General features: G+C 38.0%; 1 non-coding gene and 1 pseudogene across 1 annotated transcript; one reads left to right on the forward strand and one right to left on the reverse strand.

The window, feature by feature from the left end:
- Positions 1-20,653, reverse strand: part of LOC148573085 (uncharacterized) — a 52,557-nt pseudogene that overhangs the window by 9,434 nt on the left and 22,470 nt on the right.
- On the forward strand, positions 19,694-19,801 carry LOC148573086 (small nucleolar RNA R71). The gene has a single exon (XR_015905647.1). It is a non-coding gene; the product is annotated as a small nucleolar RNA R71 (small nucleolar RNA).

The raw sequence follows: 20,653 nt of genomic DNA on the forward strand, positions 1-20,653 counted from the left end.
CTGTTCCTATTTGTAAATCTCTTGTCTGATATAACTGTGTTTGCTATATTATACTCCTGCTGGTTGTTGGGAGGTCTGAAGGAAGTAGAAAGGGAAGTATTAGTTAGACTGAAGGATCTTTAGTTAGTTGCCGCTTACGGTTTAGCTTGTTTATAAGCTTTGATATTTCCTGGAGGAAGTTCTAGGATTGCCTTCGGCTTTCCTCTATTATTATGTATTATATATGTGGAAGCTGTTACCATACTGGGGACCTCTGGTTCTCACCCATGCGGATTTTGTGGTTTTCAGATGCAGGACGCGAGGCTTCTCGTTGAGGCATGCTGGAGACTTCTGGATTAGCGAAGATCCTTTGTTCTCGGGACTCTGTTTTGGGATATATATTTTGTTTAGCTACTTTTATCTCCATTAAATAATACAAACTGTGATGACTCCTTCTAGAGGGGATTTTGGAGATTAGGTTTTCGGTATTTATGTCCCTTTGGGTTTTCCTTGGGGTTTTCCTTATTTTATTATATGTATATATTGCTATGCTCGAACCGGTTACCTTCGCAGCCGGATTTTGAGTCTTGATATTCCTGTTTTTGATACTCTTTATATATATGATCTTGCGTTAGCTTATCCTTTGCTCGTTGTGTTAGTGATCGGAGTGTTGCGCTTTGAGTTGCGGTTTTTGTTTATCCTTTTTTTTCTACAAGGCTCCTAGTTATAATCAATCATTCATACTACTATACGTACTAAATTTTTGTTTTAGAGGTCGTAATACCTTGCCATCTCTGAATTATGACTTAAGCATAAGTCTCTGTATGGTAGGGTGTTACATTATGGTATCAGAGCAGTTCGTTCCTGTAGAGCCTGAGGAATGGACTGACTATGCTTCTGTGCATTCTCTGTATGTGTGTTATGTGCTGTTAGTATATCTACATGATATAGTTGGCATAAACGTTCATGAGCATGCATTTGGGACTTTGAAGCACTAAACTTCCGATATTGAGACTGATCAACTTAATATCGATTGTTTGGTGTGTATAGGAACTAGATGGCGCCTCGTGGACGCGGTAGAAGCCGTGAGAGAGGTCGTACTAATACTCGTGTATCGGAGACTAACCCTAATGACCCGGTGAACTTTATGACTGCGTTGGAGAATATGGCTGCTGCTATGCAAGCCACTGCTGAGGCTCTTGGTCAACAGATGAACAACCATGGTAATGACGGAGGTGGAGTTCAGGGCCCGATGACACTGGCAAACTTTTTGAAGGTTAATCCACCTAAGTTCAAGGGAACTACTAGCCCGACTGAGGCCGATACATGGTTTCAGGCTATAGAGCGAGCACTGCAAGCACAAGTGGTACCTGAAGGACAGCGTGTCGAGTTCGCTACCTATATGCTCACAGGTGAAGCGTCGCATTGGTGGCAAGGTATCCGTCGTCTTCTGCAGCAGGGTGATGATTATATCACCTGGGATGTCTTCCAAGAAGAGTTCTATAAGAAGTACTTTCCGACTTCTGCTAGGACGGCCAAGGAGCTTGAATTGTTGCAGCTGAAGCAGGGTACTATGTCCGTATCTGAGTATACTAACAAGTTTGAGGAGCTGTTCAGATTCTCTTGTATGTGTCAAGGGACTCCGGTGGAATATGAGGAATGGAAGTGTGTTAAGTACGAGGGAGGACTCCGGAGTGATATTTTCGGTTCGATGGGGCCAATGGAGATTAGGACTTTCTCCGAATTGGTGAACAAGTGTAGGGTTGCTGAAGAGTGTGTGAAGAGGGCAGCCGCTGAGAAAGAAAGTCACAAAGGATCATTTCCACAGAACCGAGGGAAGAGCTTTGCACCTAGAGGTCTGTCTTTCAAGAGGGGAGGTTCTTTTAGGAGGCCCAACAACAACTACTCCCAAGGGAAAAGGTTTGGGAAGCAGCCTCAGAATGATCAAGCTTGTACTAGGTGTGGGAGTCACCATCCGGGAGTACCATGCAAGGCTGGATGGGGTTTGTGCTACAATTGTGGAAAGGCGGGGCATAAAGCCGCAAGTTGTCCAGAGAAGCAAAAGCAAGGTGCTGGGAAAGCACAACAGACTGGTCGGGTGTTCACCACCTCAGCTGTGGGTGCAGAAGGATCTGAGACACTCATTCGAGGTAATTGTGAAATGGCTGGTCAAACTTTAAATGCTTTATTTGATTCGGGAGCATCGCATTCATTTATTGCATTTGAGAAAGCCCATGAGTTAGGATTGAAGATCGTAACCTTAGGTTATGACCTAAAGGTACATAATGCTACCCATGAAGCCATGGTAACTAGGCTAGGATGCCCGAAAGTTTTGTTCAGGTTCAAGCAGCGTGATTTTGTCCATAATTTAATCTGCTTGCCGATGATCGGTCTTGATCTTATCTTGGGATTGGACTGGTTATCTGAGAACCATGTCCTGCTTGATTGTTCTACAAAGTCGGTGTACTTTATGCCGGAAGATACAGAAGGGCCGGTCGTGGTGAATAATTATTACTTGAATTCGATGATGGTGAACTGTTCTGGAATCGAATGTCAGGGTATCCTGTTGTTAACCGCTGGTGTTTCGGGTGATGATCAAAGGTTGGATCAGATTCCGGTAGTGTGTGAGTTTCCAGAAGTGTTTCCCGATGATATTGAGGAATTTCCACCTAATCGAGAGGTCGAGTTTGCTATTGAATTGGTGCCTGGGGCGGGACCAATCTCAAGTGCTCCTTATAGAATGTCACCATTAGAGATGGCCGAGCTAAAGTCTCAGTTAGAGGAATTGTTGGGTAAGAACTTTATCCGACCAAGTGTTTCCCCGTGGGGTGCTCCAGTATTACTGGTAAAGAAGAAAGATGGAAGTATGCGGCTCTGTGTGGATTACAGGCAGCTGAACAAGGTCACCATAAAGAATAAATACCCATTGCCGAGGATTGATGATCTCATGGATCAATTACAAGGAGCTGGGGTTTTCTCCAAGATCGATTTGCGATCCGGTTATCACCAGATAAGGGTGAGGGGTGAGGATATCCCTAAGACTGCTTTCAGGACTCGTTATGGTCATTACGAGTATACTATGATGTCTTTTGGGTTGACGAATGCTCCTGCAGTGTTTATGGATTACATGAATAGAGTATTCCGTCCGTTTCTGGATAAATTCGTTGTTGTCTTCATTGACGACATACTGATTTACTCCAAGACCGAAGAAGAGCATGCGGAACACTTGCGGACCGTGTTGCAAATTTTAAAGGAGAAGAAACTCTATGCGAAATTGTCTAAGTGTGAGTTTTGGAAGGATGAGGTAAAGTTTTTGGGTCACGTGGTGAGTAAGATGGGAATAGCCGTAGATCCAACTAAGGTAGAAGCTGTGATGGATTGGAAGCAACCAACCACAGTAACTGAGATAAGGAGTTTTCTGGGTTTAGCTGGCTATTACCGAAGGTTCATCAAAGGCTTTTCGCAATTAGCTTTGCCGTTGACAAAGTTAACTCGCAAAGACACTATGTTTGTTTGGACTCCTGAGTGCGAGGAGAGCTTTCAGGCATTGAAGAAAAAGTTGACCACTGCACCTGTGTTAGTGTTACCTGAGCCGAACGAGTCTTTTGAGGTGTACTGTGATGCATCGTTGAAGGGTCTAGAGTGCGTGCTGATGCAGCATCATAATGTGGTGGCGTATGCCTCACGACAGTTGAGACCTCATGAAGTTAGTTACCCTACGCACGATCTGGAACTCGCTGCGGTCGTATTTGCCTTGAAGGTGTGGAGGCATTATCTCTGTGGGGTTAAGTTCCAAGTCTTTTCCGATCACAAGAGTTTGAAATACCTCTTTGATCAGAAAGAGCTTAATATGAGGCAAAGGAGGTGGATGGAATTATTGAAGGACTACGACTTTGAGTTGAATTACCATCCGGGAAAGGCAAATGTAGTGGCGGATGCGTTAAGTCGGAAGTCGTTATATGCGGCTTGGATGATGCTTCAAGAGGAGAAGTTGCTCAAGGGATTCGAGAGTCTAAAAATTGGTGCTCGAGAAGTATCTGGAACCTTGTGTTTGAGCCGATTAGAAATCTCAAGTGACTTTAAGTCCGAACTCCTAAAGGCTCATGAAAATGATGAAGCGTTATGGAAGGTGTTACCGGCTATCGAGCAAGGAAAACAGTGGAGAGTGTCGGAAGAAAAAGATGGGTTATGGAGATTCAAGGGTAGGATCATTGTGCCGGATATTGGCACTTTGAGGCAAGATATCTTAAAGGAGGCACACAAAAGCGGATTCTCCATTCACCCGGGAAGTACTAAGATGTACCATGATTTAAAGGTGATGTTTTGGTGGCCGGGTATGAAGAATGATGTGGCGGAATATGTTTCAAAGTGCTTAACTTGTCAAAAGGTAAAGATTGAACATCAAAGACCTTCCGGGATGTTGCAACCTTTAGAGATTCCGCAATGGAAGTGGGAAAGTATTGCAATGGACTTTGTGTCGGGATTGCCAAGGACTGGTTTTGATGCTATCTGGGTGATTGTGGACCGACTGACAAAGTCAGCTCACTTTTTGCCCATTCGGATGACTTACACCCTTGAGGAGCTAGCTCGGTTATACATAAAGGAGATTGTGAGACTCCATGGTGTACCTGCTACTATAATCTCTGATAGAGATCCTCGTTTCACTTCGAGATTCTGGGGTGCATTTCAGAAAGCTTTTGGAACCCGATTAAGCTTGAGTACAGCTTACCATCCTCAAACAGATGGTCAATCTGAGAGGATGATCCAAACACTAGAGGATATGTTGAGAGCTTGTGTTTTGGACCAACCGACGAGTTGGGATCGGTATATGCCGTTAGTGGAGTTTGCATACAATAATAGTTACCATGCGAGCATCGGAATGGCTCCGTATGAGGCATTGTATGGGAGGAAATGTCAATCTCCACTATGTTGGTATGAAGCTGGAGAGAAAGGCTTGTTGGGGCCAGAAATGATAGCTGAAACCACTGAACAAGTCAAGAAAATCCGAGACAGGATGCTTACGGCGCAGAGTCGCCAAAAGAGTTACGCCGATCAGAGGCGGAAGCCCTTGGAATTTGAGGAAGGAGATCATGTTTTCCTGAAGGTTACTCCGACCACAGGAGTAGGTAGAGCGATTAAAGCAAAGAAGTTGAATCCTCGATACATTGGTCCATTTCAGATCCTGGAGAGGATTGGGCCGGTGGCGTATCGGGTGGCTCTACCACCTCATCCTTCGAACCTGCACGACGTGTTTCACGTGTCGCAGCTTCGGAAGTACACCCCTGATGCTAGCCATGTGTTAGAACCCGAATCGGTTCAGTTAAGGGAAGATTTGATGCTTCCAGTGGCTCCAGTCAGAATTGATGATACTAGTATCAAACGACTGCGTGGAAAAGAGGTTTCATTAGTCAAAGTGGCTTGGAGTCGAGGCGGTGTTGAAGAACACACTTGGGAACTTGAGTCGGAGATACGAACGGATTACCCGCACTTATTCTCAGGTAATTGAATTTGAATTTTGTGGGCAAAATTCCCAATTAGGTGGGTAGAATGTAAGACCCGGTTAATTAATGGCTAATTAACCCATAAATGAGAATTTATTCTAGAAAGCCAAAAATATTATTTTTATGGCTAAATGTGATAGAGGAAATTGAGACGAGAATTTCGGTACCAATTTTATAGAAATCAGACCAAGATTGGACCGAACGGGCCAAACCGGACCAACCGGACCCAAAGTGGGCCCTTGGCCCAACATAACTAAACCAAAACCCTAGTTTTCAGCACTCTCTCTCCTCACACAACACCAAAACACGCTGAAAATTGAGATGGAAGGGGGAAGAACACTCTCTCAACTTCCTTCTCTCACTTGATCTTCAAACCACCATAACTTTTGATCTAGAGCTCCGATTGCCGCTCCGTTTGCGGCCACGCGTTCACCGCGGAGAGCTCTACAAAACCCATACAATCAATCTTGAGGTAAGCCACGTTTTACTGTTCGAAATTCCAGCCCTTGATTTCGAGTTTCATGAGCAAAAATGTTGAGATTTTGGGTTCTTTGATGTTATAGGACCCAACTCTCTTGAAGGAGAAGGTTAATCTTGTCTCCTTGGACCTTGGGTGTGGTAAGATTCTCAACCCTAGTATAATTTGTTGTTCTATGATGTTTGGGTATTGAGATGTTGTGTATGGGTATGATGATTGTGGCTTAGGTTGTGTATATGTGAATATTGGAGCTTGATTGGTGATTTTGGAAAGCTTGGAAGAGGGTTTTGTGTGATAAAATCTGTTCTTGGAGGTGTTGATACCTTGAGAGCTTGTGGACAAGTGGTTTGGAAGTGCTCCGGTTGAGCTTGGGAAATCGGCTAAGGTATGGTTTTAGTTTTCCGTATCTAATATGTAATGTGGTAGGAAATACTTAGGCTAGAGGCCCTAAGATAGGCATTGAATTGTTGGCGTTGTTGAATGGTTGAGATATATGATGTGTTCATATATGTGATTATGAATATTGATGCCTTGATTGTGTGATATATAAGAAATGCATGTTGTGATATATGCTTGATGGATGATTAAGGTTGAATTGGTGGGTGGTACCATGTTGATGGTGAGTATGATGTTGATTATGTATAGTGATTGTTGATTGGAAATGATATTGTTGGAAATTGGGATGAGGAAGGATGTATGACATGATATTGTGTTTGTCCTTTAGCCATTTGATAGAGAAGTGTTAAAATGGTTGGATGTGGTTTTGGGAATTTTGGTAAAATGTCAATGTGTGAGTTGAGGATGGCTTGTTGTTGATTTTGGTATATTTTGAATGATTTCAAAGAGAAGGGTTGAAATTGGCATGTTTTGATTGATTTTGAAAAGAGTTGAAAGTGGCTTGTTTTGAAAATGGCACCTTGTGGTTTTGTATGAAAACATGGTTTTTGGGCATACTTTGACGAGACATAACTTGGACTACGGATCTCTGATTTGTGCCAAATCTGTTTAGAAATGAAATTGGATCCGGGATGTCCATGCCGTTCGAAGAACGAGTGAAAAACGATTTAAAATGAGGAAGTTATGTCCGTCGGAAGATTGGGGTTTGAATCTGTAAATTCTGCAGCTTTTAACTTAGAAAATTTTTAGCAGAATGACCCCTCGCGCGTAGGCGCACTTGGTGCGTACGCGCCGTTCTTCGAGAAAGCGCCATCCACGCGTGCGCATGGAGTGCGCGTACGCGTGGACCTATTTTCATCCCAAAGTTGATTTTTGAGTTTTAAAAGCCAAATTTCATACTTCTAAGCCTCCGATCTCACCACTTATGTCTTAAATCATTATGATATGCCTAGCATGAGAAAAAGGGCTAGTGAATGTGGTAACTTGCGAGTGAAGCAAGGGAAAAATGAATGATCATTGAGGATCAAAGATGATTATGTGAGATGCGGAGAATGGTGGTGGAAGTGCTTGTTGTGCCATGGGCCGAAGGGCCGTAATTGTTAATGAATTGGCTGGTTATGGATTTAACCGTGAGCCGGATGGCTAGATTATTGCCGTGTTACGGCGGAGCCATGTTTATGGCCAAGTATAAATGCATATATGATGTTGATTGAATTGTGAAGGTTTGCACTTCCACCATTGGAGATGAGGGTTTCCCTGGGTAGTAGCAATGGCTAGCCACCATGTGCTCCAGGTTGAGACTCGAAGCTCTTTTGACCCTATGTCGTAAGTGTGGCCGGGCACTGTGAAAGGCCCGGATGAGCTCGCCCCCATAAATATTCACCAGTGATGGTGATGGATAAATATTCACCAGTGAGGGTGATGGATATGGATCATGATTATGATCAAGTTTATGATGAGTATAACTCGAGTTGGGGATGCACGACAGAGGGACAGTCCAATGGCTAGCTACCAGGACTTGTCGGGTTGGCTCTATAACCGACAGATGATATCATCAGCCACTAGGGACAGGCATGCATCATAAGCATACTACATGAATTGTTTGAGATTGCCTATTTGACTGCATATTACTTGCTAATTGCCTAAATGCCTTATCTGTTCCTATTTGTAAATCTCTTGTCTGATATAACTGTGTTTGCTATATTATACTCCTGCTGGTTGTTGGGAGGTCTGAAGGAAGTAGAAAGGGAAGTATTAGTTAGACTGAAGGATCTTTAGTTAGTTGCCGCTTACGGTTTAGCTTGTTTATAAGCTTTGATATTTCCTGGAGGAAGTTCTAGGATTGCCTTCGGCTTTCCTCTATTATTATGTATTATATATGTGGAAGCTGTTACCATACTGGGGACCTCTGGTTCTCACCCATGCGGATTTTGTGGTTTTCAGATGCAGGACGCGAGGCTTCTCGTTGAGGCATGCTGGAGACTTCTGGATTAGCGAAGATCCTTTGTTCTCGGGACTCTGTTTTGGGATATATATTTTGTTTAGCTACTTTTATCTCCATTAAATAATACAAACTGTGATGACTCCTTCTAGAGGGGATTTTGGAGATTAGGTTTTCGGTATTTATGTCCCTTTGGGTTTTCCTTGGGGTTTTCCTTATTTTATTATATGTATATATTGCTATGCTCGAACCGGTTACCTTCGCAGCCGGATTTTGAGTCTTGATATTCCTGTTTTTGATACTCTTTATATATATGATCTTGCGTTAGCTTATCCTTTGCTCGTTGTGTTAGTGATCGGAGTGTTGCGCTTTGAGTTGCGGTTTTTGTTTATCCTTTTTTTTTCTACAAGGCTCCTAGTTATAATCAATCATTCATACTACTATACGTACTAAATTTTTGTTTTAGAGGTCGTAATACCTTGCCATCTCTGAATTATGACTTAAGCATAAGTCTCTGTATGGTAGGGTGTTACAATTATTATTATTATTATTATTATTATTATTATTATTATTATTATTATTATTATTATTATTATTATGGTATGATAATGATATAAAGTTGGCCACGTTACTCTATTTAAGATAAAAAAAAAAAATAATGATTCTAATCATGATATGATATGATAAAATCATATAATTTTAACAAAACAAATATATGATGTATAACTAACGTAAATAAAAAAAATTACCTTAATAATAACTAATTTACATATTTTTTTAATAAAGTCTATATATAGAATTTTTTGTGGTACATGAGCCTAGATCTGAGAGTCAACTCATTTTCTTTAAATTTATTATTCTTCTTTCCCTACTTCATAGAATGTATTCTTCGTTTTTCATCGAAGTTAATCTTTTTAAGGTACAATTTATAATTTTGTATAGTATTTTTTATATACTCATTTTATTATATTATTCTTTTGATAATTTAATAATTATTCTTACTCCAACTTATTCTTTTCGTCTAATGTTCTAGTGCGATTGTCTTTTGCCGCAATCATTTACAATGCATCACATCCATGAAATACTTCATCGAATTGTATTCACTGATTCGAGTTCTAACTACATGGATGTAAGCGTCCAAAGAAGAGGCAGTAAACTCTATTTTACCGAAGGATGGTTGAATCTACTCACATGTTATGACCAACCTAATGGAATGTGGGTAAAATTAGATTTCTTGGGAGGAGCTCGATTTTTTATTGAGGAATTGTTTCCACGTAGCTTTGTAGGCCAAGTTCAAGTTCCATCCCTTCCATGCTTTCTACGTCTGCCCAGAAATCTTCGAAGTGGAGCACATAATAAGATTGAATTCCCTCAATTTAAGTCCAGTTATGCTAAATTTGTGTCAAATTTGGATATGCAATTTCAACGATTGGTAATATATTTAAATTTTTTTATTTTAAATTTTTCGTTATTAAAATAATTTTATAACATATTGTGATTTTTTTTAGAAATTATCAGCTTTCTTTTGCATCAATGCAATGCCATTGAGGGGAATAAGGGTCAGTTTAGTTTTTTGATGTGGCAATTCTATACCTTGCGGTATTGCATGGATAGCGGATGATGAAGTTTATTTAACAAGAAGATGGTCTGAATTTGCATGAATTTGCACGAATTCTAAATGTCCAAACTTATGATGTTTTAGTTAGTTGTCGTTACGAAAATGACTCTAATCTATACGTGTCTAAGGACTAGAATATATTAAATATTATTTAAGTAATTTAGTTCTAATATTGGTATTTGATTAAATTCGTTTACATTAATTTAAATTTAAATTGTTGTCTCAATTTATATATTACGACTATTTTTATTGGAGATGTTATTTTTAAATGTTTTAATATAAGATTTCTTTTTTCTGATATTTAAGTTTTTTTTTTGAATATATGTATCACCTTTTTTTCTCTTTTTGTATTTTAGATTAGTAATGCAATTCTTAATAAAAGTGTACTTAAAAAAATAAAAAAATTAAAATATTACTATTTAAAGGAAAAAAAATGTACGTGAAAGAAAATAAAATGAAAAATTAAAATTGCTCTATTAAAAAAATTGTATACAGTTTGCGTATGAATGAGGCTGGGCTTGGAGGCTATATATATGGATATCAAACATAAAAGCTTATTGCACACATTGTGGAATAATATATATAAATAATTATAACAAAAAATATTTAATATATGTGATTTAAATATTTTTATGTATAACTAATATATATGTATGTATAAATAAGGAAATATTTAGAATTATTTGACAAAATTAATATATACGTATACATAAATAAAGAAATTATTGTAAATTATAAAGATTACACATGAATTTTTTTTCTTTCAAATGAATTTATTCTAATTATATTACAATTAGCTCATAAATAATGTATAATTATATTATTTTAAGAAAATATCTTTAGTATAATTATATCAAATCAATATTCAATGTATTATTAAACTAATTATCAATCATCAATATTTTTATTCATTCTAATTATACTAATTGATATAGTTCTAATTCTCATTTATGTGCAATAATTTTATTAGTAGATAGTTGTATCTACAATAATTAATTCTATCCACAATTTTATTAGTAAATAATTGTATTCACAATAATTCATGCTATAATTCTCACCCATCCTAATAATGGTTCGTTAATTATATGATTCTTTATCTTCTACTTTAATTAGTGGATAATAATAATAATAATAATAATAATAATAATAATAATAATAATAATAATAATAATAATAATAATATTGTATAGACACAAGATTAATTAGTTAACAAATTAAATTTTAATTATTATATTTTATTTTCTACTCATATTTTTATTCATTAGTTATTTTACTTTTTATATTTACAGTAAATATTGAATGTAAAAAAGAAAAAAATAATATTGATTGTTATCTATTTTATTTATTTAGATTTATAATTAAATTTGATATAATTGTAGCAAGTATCTATAATTAATAGTAACATGATACTATAACTTTAAGTTGTACAATATAATAAAAAAGAATGTAGCAATTTATATCCGCTTCCTATAAAACAACAATATTATATATATTTATATATCTCTTCTTTTAGTTCTTTCCTAAAAATATTAGCACATAATTAATGTAGATAATATATATATTGAGCAAGTATCTCTATTGAATTAATCATAAAGGTTAATAAAAGATAATGGCATAATTTTTACCTAATTGTAGCAAATATCTCCATTAAAAATATTGGCTAATTATTACTGTGTACAATGAGTGTGTGTGTGTGTGTAGATATATATAAGGAGTAATAGTGAATTGTAACAATTATTTATCATCTAGAAAATTCGTACCTCAGACATAATTCTTTTTCTGTTTATTATTTTTCATACCTAACGGCCTACGATTCTATCAATAGTATTACCTATGGTAAATTATGTAATGAAAAAGTTTGGAAAATAAAAGCAAGAGTAACGAGTAAAGATGGTCTGCGAGTGCTGTTGCAAGATCACGGACACTTGGAAGATAACTACACGATGAATGTGGTATATAGAGAAGTTTTTAAGAGCTTATAATGAAAAGGTAATAACGAAATCTCTTAATTAAATTTATTAAGTTATTAAATTTTATTACTATCAATTTAAAAAATTGACAAATTCTAGGTGCTAATGAGTAATGCATTCTTATTATACATTTACCGCTTGAGAATATTAGAATTATCATAAAAATCCGTATTATTTTATTTGCCTGATAAAAAATTTTATAATTACATTAATCATATAATTTTGTATACTAACAATGATATAGTATTGTTTCAGGTATATATTTTGCAGGCATCAAAGGATAGTATTGAGTTGTTATTTAGTGGGTGATAAACCACTATTTTATGGTTTATCTTGTGCTCAATTAGGTGGTTTTTATCAACTCTTTACCCACTTATTCATACTATTCGCATGGTTTTACATTAGTCTTCCTAATTATGTGCTTTGATTGAAAACATGCTTCTTTGGCCTTAAGTTCCCTATGTTTGATCCTCTCTTATTAATATTAGATGCCTTGATATGTGTGTTAAGTATTTTCAGAGATTATAGGGCAGGAATGACTCAGAGGATGGAAAGGAAGCATGCAAAAGTGGAAGGAATACAAGAAGTTGGAGAAATTGCTAAGCTGTCCAGCCTGACCTCTTTGCACTCAAACGACTATAACGTTAGCTACAGAGGTTCAAATGAAGCGGTTCCAGTTGCACTGGAAAGCTAACATCCGGGGCTTCGATTTGATATATAATATGTCATAGTTGCCCTGAAGCTAGGTGACGCGAACGCGTGCTCCACGCGGATGGGTCGCAGTTTCGAAAATCAGCGTGGCAGATTTCTTCTCCAGCGATTTCTGGGCTGTTTTCGACCCAGTTTTCGGCCCAGAAAACACAGATTAGAGGCTATAAAGTGGGGGAATCCATTTATTCATAAGAATAAGTTCATAATACACAATTTTAGGATTTAGATGTAGTTTTTAGAGAGAGAGGTTCTCTCCTCTCTCTTAGGATTTAGTTTTAGGATTTAGGATTATTTCTTCTTCATCACAGGTTCAATGTTCCTCTTATTTATTTTCTACTTTTATTATATACTTTTAATTATTATTTATCTTTTCAATTTGACTTATGCTACATTCATGTTATGATTTTCTTAATTAATATTATTGGAGGTATTTCAGATTTAAGATTGGTTTGCTTTATTTTATATTGATGCTTTTAATTTAATTTAGATATTTTCTCCCTTTTGGCTTTGGTTAAGTAATTGGTAACGCTTAAGCTGTCAAATAAAATAGTGGTTGAAATTGGGAGTTGCTCCAATAACTCTAGTCTTTCCATAGGAATTGACTAGGACCTGAGGATTAAGCTAATTAATCCACTTGATTTACCTTCATAGTTAGAGGTTAACAAAGTGGGATTAAAATCAAATTCTCATCATAATTGATAAGGATAGGACTTTCAATTCTAATACCTTGCCAAGAGTTTATTTTATTATTATTATTTTATTTTTCTTATCATTTAACATACTGGTTCCTTACTTTCAAAACCCCCAATTTACAAGACTCATAACCAATAATAAGAACATACTTTCCTGCAATTCCTTGAGAAGACGACCCGATGTTTAAATACTCGGTTATCAATTTTAAAGAGATTTGTTACTTGTGACAACCAAAACTTTTGTAAGAAAGGTTGATTGCTTGGTTTAGTAACTATACTTGCAACGAGAGTTTACTATAACTTCTAAACCATCAATCTTCTGTTCTTTCAAAACGGCGCCGTTGCCGGGGAATTACAAACGTGTGCCTTATTATTGGTTATTGTAAATATTTGCTTTTTGCTTGTTTATTTATTTTTATTTTTGTTTTTATTTTTACTTTTTCATAAATTAAGAGGTTATTGGTTTTATTTAATTATTAAAATTTTTTCAAAAATTTGTTCTTCATGTTCATCTTGACCTTCAAGTTGTTCTTAGTTGTTTTCTTCGTTTTGATCTAAAAATTTTAAGTTTGGTATCATTTTATTGTTTTTCTCTTTCCTCATTTAATTCAAAAATATCTTTTCTCTTTATTTTTATTGAATTTTTGAATTTTTCATAAAAAAAAAATTCAGATTTTGATTTTAAAATTTTTATCTTATCTTATCTTAGTTTTAAATTTTAAAATTCAAATATTTTTCAAAAATCATATCTTTTTCAAAATCTTATCTTATTGGTGCACGAAATTGTGATACATATCCATGGCTTCAAAGGCCTGGTGCTCTGATCTAGTTTTATTGTCTGTCACAACTTCGATACAACTAACCAGCAAGTGCACTGGGTCGTCCAAGTAATACCTTACGTGAGTAAGGGTCGAATCCCACGGAGATTGTTGGTATGAAGCAAGCTATGGTCACCTTGCAAATCTCAGTCAGGCAGATATAAAGTGATAATGGTGTTTTTGAATAATAAATAATAGACTAGGGATAGAGATACTTATGTAAATCATTGGTAGGAATTTCAGATAAGCGAATGGAGATGCTTTTCGTTCCTCTGAACCTCTGCTTTCCTGCTATCTTCATCCAATCAGTCTCATTCCTTTCCATGGCTGGCTTTATGTGATACATCACCACTGTCAATGGCTACTTTCGGTCATCTCACGGGAAAATGATCCAATGCCCTGTCACGGCACGGCTAGTCGTCTGGAGGCATCACCCTTGTCAATGGCTTCATCTTTTCCTCTCAGTGAATAATATGCTCACGCACCCTGTCACGGCACGGCTATTCATCTGTCGGTTCTCGATCATGCTGGAATAGGATTTACTATCCTTTTGCGTCTGTCACTAACGCCCTGCAATCGCGAGTTAGGAGCTCGTCACAGTCATTCAATCATTGAATCCTAATCGGAATACCACAGACAAGGTTTAGGCTTTCCGGATTCTCTTGAATGCCGCCATCATTCTAGCTTACGCCACGAAGATTCTGGTTAGGAGATCTAAGAGATATTCATTCTAGCTTATTTCATGTAGAACAGAAGTGTTTGTCAGGCACGCGTTCATAAGGGAGAAGGATGATGAACGTCACACATAATCATCACCTTCATCACGTTCTTGGGTGCGAATGGATATCTTAGAAGCGAAATAAGAAGAATTGAATAGAAAACAGTAGTACTTTGCATTAATCTTTGAGGAACAGCAGAGCTCCACACCTTAATCTATGGAGTGTAGAAACTCTACCGTTGAAAATACATAAGTGGAAGGTCCAGGCATGGCCGAGATGGCCAGCCCCCTAAACGAGATCACAGGATCAAAATACAATCCAGGATGTCAAATACAATAGTAAGAGGTCCTATTTATAATAAACTAGCTACTAGGGTTTACATGAGTAAGTAATTGATGCATAAATCCACTTCTGAGGCTCACTTGGTGTGTGCTTGGGCTGAGCCTGAGTGTTGCACGTGCAGAGGCCATTTGTGGAGTTGAACGCCAGTTTCTGTGCCAGTTTGGGCGTTCAACTCTGGTTTTGGATCCTTTTCTGGCGCTGGACGCCAGATTTGGGTAGAAAGCTGGCGTTGAACGCCAGTTTATGTCGTCAATTCTTGGCCAAAGTATGGACTATTATATATTGCTGGAAAGCCCTGGATGTCTACTTTCCAACGCAATTGGAAGCGCGCCATTTCGAGTTCTGTATCTCCAGAAAATTCACTTTGAGTGCAGGGAGGTCAGAATCCAACAGCATCAGTAGTCCTTCTTCAACCTCTGAATCTGATTTCTGCTCAAGTCCCTCAATTTCAGCCAGAAAATACCTGAAATCACAGAAAAACACACAAACTCATAGTAAAGTCCAGAAATATGAATTTAACACAAAATCTATTAAAAACATCCCTAAAAGTAACTAGATCCTACTAAAAACATACTAAAAACAATGTCAAAAAGCGTATAAATTATCCGCTCATCACAACACCAAACTTAAATTGTTGCTTGTCCCCAAGCAACTGAAAATCAAAATAGGATAAAAAGAATAGAATATACTATAAATTCCAAACTATCAATGAAACAGAGCTTCAATCATATGAGCGGGACTTATAGCTTTTTGCCTCTTGAATAGTTTTGGCATCTCACTTTATCCATTGAGGTTCAGAATGATTGGCATCTATAGGAACTTCAGATTTCGAATAGTGTTATTGACTCTCTTAGTTCAGTATGATGATTCTTGAACACAGCTTCTTTATGAGTCTTGGCCGTGGCCCTAAGCACTTTGTTTTCCAGTATTACCACCGGATACATAAATGCCACAGACGCATAATTGGGTGAACCTTTTCAGATTGTGACTCAGCTTTGCTAAAGTCCCCAATTAGAGGTGTCCAGGGTTCTTAAGCACACTCTCTTTTTTTTTTTTTGCTTTGGACCTTGACTTTAACCGCTCAGTCTCAAGTTTTCACTTGACACCTACACGCCACAAGCACATGGTTAGGGACAGCTTGGTTTAGCCGCTTAGACCAGAATTTTATTCCTTTAGGCCCTCCTATCCACTGATGCTCAAAGCCTTGGGATCCTTTTTAATTGCCCTTGCCTTTTGGTTTTAAGGGTTATTGGCTTTTTGCTCTTGCCTCTTGGTTTTAAGAGCTTTGGCTTTTTCTGCTTGCTTTTTCTTTTTCTTTCTATTTTTTTCGCCTATTTTTTTTTTCTGCAAGCTTTGTTCTTTGCTGCTTTTTCTTGCTTCAAGAATCATTTTTATGATTTTTCAGATTATCAAATAACATGTTTCCTAGTCATCATTCTTTCAAGAGCCAACATATTTAACATTCTCAAACAACAACTTCAAAAGACATATGCACTGTTCAAGCATACATTTAGAAAACAAGAAGCATTGTCACCACATCAATATAATTAAACTAAGTTCAAGGATAAATTCAAAACTTATGTACTTCTTGTTCTTTTGAATTAAAACATTTTTCATTTAAGAGAGGTGATGGATTCATAGGACATTCATAACTTTAAGACATAGTTACTAACTACTAATGATCATGTAATGAAGACACAAACATAGATAAGCACATAACATAGAAAACGAAAAACAGAAGAATTAAGAACAAGGAATGAATCCACCTTTTTGATGGTGGTGTTTCCTTCTTGAGGAACCAATGATGTCCTTGAGCTCTTCTATGTCTCTTCCTTGTCTTTGTTGCTCCTCCCTCATTGCTTTTAGATCTTCTCTGATTTCATGAAGGATGATGGAGTGCTCTTGATGTTCCACCCTTAGTTGCTTCCAATAATTGTGTGGAAGAAAATGTATCCCCTGAGGTATCTCAGGGATATCTTGATTTGCAGTCAAATGTTCTACCACTGAGCTATAGACCCTTGATGGAAGCTTTTGTCTTCCCTTTCCTCTTTCTAGAGGTTTCTCTGGCCTTAGGTGCCATCAATGGTTATGGAAAAAACAAAAAAGCTATGCTTTTACCACACCAAACTTAGAATGTTGCTCGCCCTCGAGCAAAAGAAGAAAGAATAGAAGAATAAGAAGAAGATATGGAGGAGATGGATGGGAGTGTGTATTCGGCCATATGGGTGGGATTGGGTGGGAGAGAGATGTTGAATTTTTGAAGGTAGTGGGTGTATGGATGTGAGTGGTAAATGGAAAAAAAGAAGGGATGATCATGAATGGAAAGAGAGATGTTGAGGTAGGTGGGGATCCTGTGGGGTCCACAGATCCTGAGATGATCCTGTGGGGTCCACAGATCCTGAGGTGTCAAGGCATTTACATCCCTGCACCAATTTAGGCATGTAAAATGCCCTTGCACACAACTCTGGGCGTTCAGCGCCAGGTTGGTGCCCATTTTGGGCGTTCAACGCCCCTTTGCTGCCATTTCTGGCGTTGAACGCCAGGACCATGCTTGTTCTGGGCGTTCAGCGCCAGGATGCTCCCATTCTGGGCGTTCAGCGCCAGAACTATGCTCTGTTCTGGCGTTTGAACGCCGGACAGATGATCCTCCAGGGTGTGATTTTTCTTCTGCTGTTTTTGATTCCGTTTTCAATTTTTATATTTTTTTTGTGACTCCTCATGATCATGAACCTATAAAGACACATAACTAAGAAAAATATAGTTAGATAAATAAACATTGGGTTGCCTCCCAACAAGCGCTTCTTTAATGTCAATAGCTTGACAGTGGGCTCTCATGGAGCCTCACAGATGTGCAGAGCTTTGTTGAGACTCTCCAACACCAAACTTAGAGTTTGGATAAGGGAGTTCAACACCAAACTTAGAGTTTGGTTGTGGCCTCCCAACACCAAACTTAGAGTTTGACTGTGGGGGCTCTGGTTGACTCTGCTTGGAGAGAAGCTTTTTCTGCTTCCTCTCCATGGTTGCAGAGGGAGATCCTTGAGTTTTAAACACAAGGGAGTTCTCATTCCATTGAAGGAATATTTCACCTCTGTCAACATCAATCACAGCTCTTGCTGTGGCCAGGAAAGGTCTTCCTAGGATGATGGATTCATCCTCTTCCTTTCCAGTATCCAGGACTATGAAATCAGCAGAGATGTAAAGGCCTTCAACCTTTACTAACACGTCCTCTACTTGTCCATAAGCCTGTTTTCTTGAGCTGTCTGCTATCTCTAATGAGATTTTAGCAGCTTGTACCCCATAGATTCCCAGTTTCTCTATTACAGAGAGGGGCATGAGGTTTATTCCTGAACCAAGGTCACACAGAGCCTTAAAGATCATGGTGCCTATGGTACAGGGTATTATGAACTTTCCAGGATCCTGTCTCTTCTGAGGCAATGTCAGTTGATCCAGATCACTTAGTTCATTGATGAACAAGGGAGGTTCAACTTCCCAAGTATCAATGCCAAATAATTTGGCATTTAGCTTCATGATTGCACCAAGAAACTTGGCAGTTTGCTCTTCAGTAACATCCTCATTCTCTTCAGAAGAGGAATACTCATCAGAGCTCATGAAGGGCATAAGGAGGTTCAATGGGATCTCTATGGTCTCTAGATGGGCCTCAGAGTCCTTTGATTCCTCAGAGGGAAGCTCCTTATTGACCACTGGACGTCCCAGGAGGTCTTCCTCCTTGGGATTCTCGTCCTCTCCTCTCCTCACAGGTTCGGCCATGGCGCTTATGTCAATGGCCTTGCACTCTCCTTTTGGATTCTCTTCTGTATTGCTTGGGAGAGTACTAGGAGGGATTTCAGTGATCCTTTTACTCAGCTGGCCCACTTGTGCTTCCAGATTTCTAATGGAAGACCTTGTTTCATTCATGAAACTTACAGTGGCCTTAGATAGATCAGAGACTAGATTTGCTAAATTAGAAGCATTTTGTTCAGAGTTCTCTGTCTGTTGCTGAGTTGATGATGGAAAAGGCTTGCTATTGCTAAACCTGTTTCTTCCACCATTATTAAAGCCTTGTTGGGGCTTTTGATCCTTCCATGAGAAATTTGGATGATTTCTCCATGTTGAGTTATAGGTGTTTCCATAAGGTTCACCTAAGTAATTTACCTCTGCTATTGCAGGGTTCTCAGGATCATAAGCTTCTTCTTCAGGAGAAGCCTCTTGAGTACTGTTGGATGCAGCTTGCATTCCATGCAGACTCTGAGAGATCATATTGACTTGCTGAGTCAATATTTTATTTTGAGCCAATATGGCATTCAGAGTATCAACTTCAAGAACTCCCTTCTTCATAGGCGTCCCATTACTCACAGGATTCCTTTCAGAAGTGTACATGAACTGGTTATTAGCAACCATGTCAATGAGTTCTTGAGCTTCTGCAGGCGTTTTCTTTAGGTGAATGGATCCACCTGCAGAAGTGTCCAGTGACATCTTTGATAGCTCAGATAAACCATCATAGAATATATCCAGGATGGTCCATTCTGAAAGCATGTCAGAAGGACACTTTTTGGTCAACTGTTTGTATCTTTCCCAAGCTTCATAGAGGGATTCACCTTCTTTCTGTCTGAAGGTTTGAACATCAGCTCTAAGCTTGCTCAGCTTTTGAGGAGGAAAGTACTTGGCTAAGAAAGCCGTGACCAGCTTATCCCAAGAGTTCAGGCTGTCTTTGGGTTGAGAATTCAACCATAATCTAGCTCTGTCTCTTACAGCAAAAGGGAAAAGCATGAGCCTGTAGACTTCAGGATCTACTCCATTAGTCTTAACAGTATCACATATCTGCAAGAATTCAGTTAAGAACTGAAAAGGATCTTCAGATGGAAGTCCATGAAACTTGCAGTTCTGCTGCATCAGAGAAACTAATTGAGGTTTCAGCTCAAAGTTGTTTGCTCCAATGGCAGGAATGGAGATGCTTCTTCCATGTAAATTGGAATTAGGTGCAGTAAAGTCACCAAGCATCTTCCTTACATTATTATTATTTTCGGCTGCCATCTCCTTTTCCTGTTCGAAAATTTCTGAAAGGTTATCTCTGGATTGTTGTATTTTAGCTTCCCTTAATTTTCTCTTCAGAGTCCTTTCAGGTTCTGGATCTGCTTCCACAAGAATGTTCTTATCCTTGCTCCTGCTCATATGACAAAGAAGAAGGCACAGAAAAATAATAATAATAATAGAGATCCTTTATTCCACAGTATAGGGATCCCTGTGTGAGTAGAAGAAGAGGGGGAGACAAAGAATGTAATATAATGGAAGAAACACAACTGTGAGGAGGCTAGAGATGTGAGATGAGATGTTAGGATATGAATGAATAAATAGAATAAGATGGGAGAGGGGGAATTTTCGAAAATATTTTTTGAAAAGGAGTTAGTGATTTTTGAAAAATGGTTTTTTGAAAAATGTTAGTGATTTTTTTTTTCGAAATTTTTTTTTTAAATTAAAAAGAAAAATAAG

This window comes from Arachis ipaensis, chromosome B2 (genome assembly GCF_059453495.1).
Source record: "Arachis ipaensis isolate K30076 ecotype BB chromosome B2, ASM5945349v1, whole genome shotgun sequence".
Taxonomy (NCBI): Eukaryota; Viridiplantae; Streptophyta; class Magnoliopsida; order Fabales; family Fabaceae; genus Arachis; species Arachis ipaensis.